Source organism: Struthio camelus, chromosome 2, assembly GCF_040807025.1.
Source record: "Struthio camelus isolate bStrCam1 chromosome 2, bStrCam1.hap1, whole genome shotgun sequence".
Classification (NCBI taxonomy): Eukaryota; Metazoa; Chordata; class Aves; order Struthioniformes; family Struthionidae; genus Struthio; species Struthio camelus.
The window spans coordinates 78,242,520-78,250,622 of NC_090943.1; positions in this window are offsets into that span (position 1 = coordinate 78,242,520).

The window sequence follows — 8,103 nt, forward strand, 5'->3', positions numbered from 1 at the left end:
ATCAGAGGAACAATGATAAGTGGTGAAATCCTAGCCACTTCCAACCACAGAAAACAGCACACCCTGAATCACAGACTCACAGAATGGCCAAGGTTGGAAGGCACCTCTGGAGATCATCGAGTCCAACCCCCCAGCTCGAGCAGGGTCATCTGGAGCACATTGCACAGGATCGCCGCCAGGCGGGTTTTGACTCTCTCCAGCAAAGGAGACTCCACAGCCTCTCTGGGCAACCTGCTCCAGGGCTCTGTTACTCCCCTCGCAGTAAAGAAGTTTTTCCTCATGTTCAGAGGGAACTGCCTGTGCTTCAGTTTGTGCCCGTTGCCTCTTGTCCTGCTGCTGGGCACCACGGAGAAGAGTCTGGCCCCACCCTCTTGACACCCTCCCTTCAGATACTTGTAAGCATTGATAAGATCCCTCCTCAGTCTTCTCTTCTCCAAGAAGAAGTCTCAGCTCCCTCAGCCTTTCCCCACAGGAGAGATGCTCCAGGCCCCTCATCACCTTTGTAGCCCTCCGCTGGGCTCTCTCCAGGAGTGCCATGTCTCTCTTGTCCTGGGGAGCCCACAATTGGACGCAGTAGGCCAGGGGAGGCCTCCCCAGGGCTGAGGAGACGGGCAGGATCACCTCCCTCCACCTGCTGGCAACACTCTTCCTCATGCAGCCCAGGACACCATTGGCCTTCTCGGCCACAAGGCTCTGTTGCTGGCTCACGCTCAACTTGTTGTCCACCAGCACTCCCGGGTCCTCCTCTGTGCAGCTGCTTCCCAGCAGGTCAGCCCCCAGCCTGTATGCTGCATGGGGTTATTCCTCCCTAGGGGCAGGACCCTGCGCTTGCCTTTGTTGAACTTCAGCAGGTTCCTCTCCGCCCAGCTCTCCAGCCTGCCCAGCTCCCTCGGAATGGCAGCACAGCCTTCTGGTGTGTCAGCCGCTCCCCGCAGTTTAGGACCCTCAGCAAACTTGCTGAGAGTGCCTTCTGCCCCTTCATCCACGTCATTGATGAATACGTTCCACACGACTGGAGCCAGGACTGACCCCTGGGGGACACCGCTAGCTACAGGCCCCCAACTAGACTCTGCACCACTGACCACAACCCTCTGAGCTCTGCCGTCCAGCCAGTTCTCAATCCACCTCACCCTCCACTCATCCAAGCCACGCTTCCTGAGTGTACCTATGAGGATGTGATGGGAGAGAGTGTCCAAAGCCTTGCGGAAGTCAAAGTCGACAACCTCCACTGCTCTGCCCTCATCTACCCAGCCAGGCATTCCGTCAGAGAAGGCTACCAGACTGCTCAAGCATCATTTCCCTTTGGTGAATCCGTGCTGACTTCTCCTGATCACTACTCCTGAAGTAGCTACTGCCTAAGACTGACACAGGGGGATGATTAGACCATTCTCTCTTGTGTGAAACCCACTAAGTTGAGTAACGGAAAGTAACTCTTCCCCAGAATGTCTTGCAGACTAAAGGAGATAGATTATTGTCTAAAGGGGTATATGGCTTATTATGGGGTACAAGGGGAAGAGAATTTTTGTATTAGGTGCAAGTGCCTGGAGAGAGAGGCTGTGAGCCTGAGGAGCCTAAAGGCCTGGGGGCCAGTAACTGGAGGAGACCAGAGTATGGGGAGCAGCTGCTGAACCCACTTCATTGTTGAGGGCCAGCTATATCATGTGGGTATGTGTGTGTTGTGATAAGAGGTCTATATGCCAGCAACTGGAGGAGACTGGGATCTAGGGGCCAGTCGTTGCATAACTGAGTATCTACAACCAACTGCTGGATAGACCTGCAGCGTGTGTGTGCCTGTCCCATTAGTGAAGTTTGATCCTCACCTGCCAGAGACGAACAGGACTGGAGCATGCTTGTGCGAGTGCTGTCTGTGTTTGTGTGGGTGCTGGTAAAGACACTGTTTCCATCTGTCTTGATCTGTGCGGTCACCTGTGTTAATACTGCGTGTGTGTGTTTATGGGGAATATGTGCTCAGTCTCGCTACTGGCTGGACCTGAGGACATGGAAGAGCAGCAGCTCTGCATCTGTCAGGGCAGATCAGGACAGGACAGTAGGAATCCCCTGAGGTCATTAGGTCTACCTTCTAATATACTCCTCTGAGAAAGGTAGGAAAACTATCGCTTTTTTTTCCAGTTCAAAGACAGTTGCTTATCAAAGATGGTGTGTGTGTTAGAGAGAGAGACTTGGTCTCTCGAGAGAGGAATGACTCTTGATATAGATAATGAAATCTAGATTTCTGTGTAACAACTTCAGATTAACTGCACCTCACTCATTCTTTTGTCGACAAAAATCTTTTATTCTGTTTACAGTTAGGTTACACTCTCCAAAGGCTCAATGATTTAGCTGAGTGTGAAAACCTGACATAACCTGACACTCAATTTCAGAAGTGTCACTCTGCATTATGTTTAATATGTGGTCTAAAAATAAGAATTGAATGTTAGAACAATAATTGGCAGCAGGTTAACACTGAAAACAGGTCTTTCAGAGAAGCAAACACTGTTCTAGTTCCCATGGCATCAGCCCAATATTTGAATTTTATAATCCTGAGAGAAAAGAGGAAAGCAGAACAAATGTTAAACCTCCCACACAAAACTCTCAGAGTAATAACATCATCCCCCTAAGACTCCAGGCTTGCTGTCACACTGTTTTTCTGATAAGTTTCCAAATGCTTTTATTCAGAAAGGATAACAGTTATAATTACCTCAAGTTTAAGTCAACGAGTTCTTACTCAAACAGATTAGCTCCATGCTCTCTGTCTTTGAAATATGTTTTACAGTCACTCATGTAATTTTCAGGGTATGGTTACCACAATCAGAGGGACTCATATATATGCTTGTGTAAATGGATTATTATTTGCCTAACTCACTACCTGCATAGGCAAATTTCTGGTTTGTATCAGTAATCTCAGTATTTATTTATACAAAGGAAGAGGCACTTGTGCAGATTTTCTTTAAATCAGTTCTACCAGTTCCTACGATGCTGTACAACTTCTGATGCACTGCCACATAGTTTTTCTTGTCTGCCCTGGTGTACGCTTTCATAATTGCTAGGGCTGACCAAGCACTCCCCTGGAATGTGCAAGAAATAATCATTTTCAGTTATTTAAGATTTCATTTCAGCCACATTTATGTACCTCTTGTTTGGGAGGCAAAATGAGGGTGGAGGAAAAAGAGCCCTTTTGATCATTTTTTGCTATATTTGATCATTTTTTTGACGTTTTCAAAATATGCCATTTTTCAATGGCATTCACTTCAGAAATGAAGAAAGATGATGGTCAAAGATGACCTCCAAAGATCATGTCCAACCAATGTTCCTATGATTTTTTGGTTGTTGTTATCAGGAGAATCTAAATCCGCTTTCTGTATCAGTTACTACTCAGCTTAGTGCCTTTCCATAGAAACATATGCTTTTTCCAACTTTGGATATAACGTATCAAAGCTCTACCACTGCATACTTTGACAGGCATATGGGAAAGGAAGCTATTCTACTCTCATTTTGTGTGATTAGAAAATAAGTAATGTCATGGAGAGGGGGAAAGAACTGTTTTCAGAAACTTGCATCATATTTCCCCATATGCACATGCTGTGCAGCTTAAATGCAGCTCCAACACTGATAAATGGCATTGGAGCAACACAAAATTTTAGCGACTCATCATGCCTTTTGTTCCTAATGCATATCACTGACTAATGAAGTAAGTGCTGAACATTTCACACTTTGGTTACTCCATATAAAAAACTGAGTGAAGCTATCTTTGTTCGTTGTACAGTTTTCATTAGAGCTTTGCAGAGATAAGCAATAAAGAATTCAGGTGATCATCTGGCATTTCCATTGAAAACTAGGAATTCAAATTCTCTGCTTGTTCCTCTGAGGCAGGAAAAGTCTTCATTTTACCAAAATTCAGTCATTTAGACCTTTCAGCAACTGAGCGGCTGCTTTTTTAATGTTCACTGTGGAAAAGCAAACTCCTAACTACAGTAAATGACAGATACAGGGAGTGTGAGAGCAAAGCATAAGAAGGCTCACCTGTGGAAACCAAAGGACGCAGGGCACCTCTTATGTGTATAACAATACCTGCTATATTAATAGCAGGTATTACTAGTGCTAATGTCTGCTGGGTGCCTGGCAGACATTTAGTCAAGCACATCTCTGATTAAATAATGCCTCTTGCATAAGCCAGTACTAAACCAGTAAAATAATAGAATCATTTAGTTTGAAAGGGAACTCCAGACAGTTCTAGTCCAACCTCTTGCTCAAAGCAGGGTCAATTAGATCTCGTTGCTCAGGTCCTTGAGTTTTGAACATCTCCAAGAATCGTTATCAACATCTAACGTTAGGTGAGGAGAATCCTGAATGCTATGATCCCAGTTCTACATTTGCTAACTCTAACTTCTTTCTAACTTCTTTTAAGTACACTATAAAACCTACCTCAGTTAAGTATATTATCTCACTTTCTTCTTTTTTAAAAGAATTGTATTCACTAATTGCACAGGTATAGCAAATGAACTAGATGTTTGTTGTCAGGGCACACAGACAGAGATTTGAAAAATAACAATTTAAGATGACCTAAATAAAACAAGCAGAATTTCTAAAAAGAGGATGACTTGAAAGACTTTAACAGACAAAATGAACAGATTTCATGCTTCCAGTAAATAAGTTTATGTGTTAAGCCTATTTATAGTGCTGCTAAAATGCTTAATTCACAAACATCTGTACAAATGTTAAAAGGAGAAGTTTTACTTCTTCAGCAGGTACAATCAAAAGAACGACTGAAAATGGCAAATAGTCTATTATGCAAATACTGTCACTGAAATTCATGAGATTGTGCCCATGAGAAGTGCTGGTCACTGTCAGAGCTGCAGAATGTGGACTGATACCATGAATTCTACTTCAGCACTTTGATGTCTTTAAAGAGTGACCGGGATATTTACTAATTTTCACAGAGCCACCTGCAGACAGGAGCCTGCATGCTGCTTAGGCATATATGAGAGTTTAGAGGAGGACTGTCCTTTCCGGTATCATAACCCCTGCTCCGCTGTCCTCAAAAGCAGGTAGCTCAAAAAGGCATTACAAAAATTTCTATTCTTTTTAAAGTAATTTGTTGTTGCTATGTACTACAAATTGTATTAGCATACAAGCATACAATTGCAGTAGGCTTTCAAGGCCACAAACAGGAAGAAAAAATTATCTTCTGTATTTTCCAAAGCACTAGATCCTATTGTTAACTAAAAAAACAAAAACCAAACTATCTGGGGAGATATTGAATGGCCATCTTTCCCAAATATAGTACAGCAAAAAGTTTATACACTTTATCCTGGGAAACATTTGTGCAAGTCTGTTTGAAAAGATGGTACATGCCATTTGAGTCATGGAATAATCACAAACTTCTTAGCAATGCACAGTCATCAAGACAGATTTTATTTGAGGTCACACATCATGAAGGTGCAGAAGTGCTGTAGTAAAGCTAATTTCTCCCAATGAGATCCAAATAACGCCAAAACAAGCCTCCTAACTGTACTTGCAAAAGGAATTGATAAAATACTCCATTTCTAATACTCTTCTGAATGCGTGAGGACACTAGCCCAAGCCCCTGGTACTACAGGGACTTCTGATTAATTCTTCAAATCATTCAGATAGCCACATGCATGTTTTATGTACCTACTAACGATATTTTGCTAAATGTAATACATGCATTTTATATACATTTTAAAACTGCATATAAACTTTTATATTCATATTTTACATATCTTACTACAAAAACAAAAACATAATCCAGGTCAACGCTTAAGTTTAGATTCCTTGAAAATCTGCATGATTATGATATGATTCTTTACGATTAGAAAAGAAAGTTTTCTAGTGAAGCATGCTTGTTTCCCACAGAGCAAAAGGGACCCTTCTGACATCCATACAACTTTGGCTGAGATTTTCCTGCAGGCTGATGCACAGCTGGAATGGAAAAATATTTGGAATGCGAGAAAGCTCTGGAGCTTATGCACCAATTTGAATGCATACTTTCCCATTAAGGATAATGTAGTGGCCCTAATGATCTAGGGTGCCCTGGCAGTGACCAGCGCTGCACGGAACAGTTCCACTTTGCCATTGATGGCAAATGGACTAGGAACGCTAGTGGGTACATACCTGTCTATTCTTTTGAGTTTCTTTTTGGACCTGTTGACTATCAATTGATTTAAAGCCCTGTCAAACTTGGTGATACTGTCTGCCTCCACAACCTCACAGGGCAACAAATCCAGAAGTTTACATAATTACCTAAAAAAGTACTTCTTAAAGATCAGTCTTAAACTGATCTTCTAAAAGTTTCAACAAATGCCTCCCTTTTTTAGCACTGCAAGATCTGATGATTTACAGTTCTGCATTCATCTTACCTACTGCCTTCAGAATTTTGTAAACCCAAGTCAGCTTTCTCTCCAAATCAGTCCCCATTTTTTTTAATGTCCCTATAAAGTAACTATACTATCTCTTTAAATATGGCAGCTATTCTTCCCTGTACGTTTTCTAAATCCTCTATATCCTTCTTATGATGCAGAGACCAGCACCACAAACTGTACTTGGTACCATTCATATAAATCCCATCTTTCATAGAAAGCTTATCAGAATTTAGCTCTTACATTTCTTCTCTTTAGTGAGTTTGAAATGAGTTATGTATTTCCAAAGGTCCAAAGCATTATACACTAAATTAATCTTTAAGAGTCATTTTAAAAAAAGTTATTTTAGAAAAATCACTGTCTTTGAAAAATCTGTAAAGGACAAATTGAGTAATAAAGGTCTTCCCTCTCTCCCCCCAAAGTTTGCAAAGCATATTGTAGGATATGGGTCAGAAATGAACATTTTTGGCTGCTTGGAGAAACGTTAGTCACGGAAATATCTCAGGAGATAAACAGTGCTCAGCTTCGCAAAGGGTCTACTTCCACTTTCTGCAATTAAATTATTTTACATTGCTATTTTTAGCATTATTTAACTCTGTTAAAACTCCAGACATTCCAAACACTTAAACATGCTGTGCTGAAAGTCTTTGCCTGGTGAACAGGCTCAAAATGTCATCATCTCTGCTTATAGTAACGTACATCCCAGAGATCCACCTAGTGGACAACATGGTGAAACTATAGTACAAAATAACTTTTGCCCTACCCATCATAGTGTGGAAAATATCACTGGTTGTCAACTTTGGATCAAATTCTTCAACAGTTTCTTTTTATTAAAACAATTTTTTGTGTCCATCTATAATAATATGTGGAAACATTTTATACATTAGACTATTCCTTCCCTAAGGCTGGCTAGAGATATTCTACGGGGTTATGTTGCATTACAGCATTGCATTAGTCTTGCACATCTGTAAGTGCATCTAAGCATCGTCTTGAATAAAGTAAAACTATATCACCTGTTTCCACAGAAAGGCTACATAGGATACCATGTGGGCCAATATCTGTCTCTATTCTGCAGAGAGCATGTATATTCAAACTAAACAGTCAATGCACCCTCTTCCAGCTGAATGGCCTGAACCCTGGGTACATAAGGATCCCCACTTTACGTTCTCTGTCTAGGCTCAATTTACTTTGTAGTCTTGGGTGTACAGTAGTGTATCTTCAATAAAAGTGGAAAATAATTCCCTCTAAGATGACATACAACCCACTTTAAGGTGATTCTCTTCAAAGCTGTGGATTCAAAGCCTTTAACATTTAAAATTGAGGTGAACAACAATGGTCCTCAAGAAAAAAAACATCCATAATTTCCATTCTTAGGAGTGTCAATGCAGGAAAGTATTTGTCATAAAACTGAAAAGTAAGGAAAAAAGCAAGCCTGCCTCATTGTGTGATTTTTCTTTCTGAAATTAAAAAAAAAAAAGAAATAATTGCTATATATGATTTTAACAAAATATTAAAACATCGCCAGCCATTGCACAATCATAATATTAGCGAGAGTGCACATAAAAGAAAACGGTCTCTAAGTTATGCTTACCTCTTAGAATACTATTCCATCAGTGCATCCTACTCTTAAGTACTTCTACCTACTAAACGTAAGAAAATATTCTAAAACTAAACTCTCCAGAAACATCTTGGTAAAAGGGTAAACCACACGGTTGGGGACACCGAC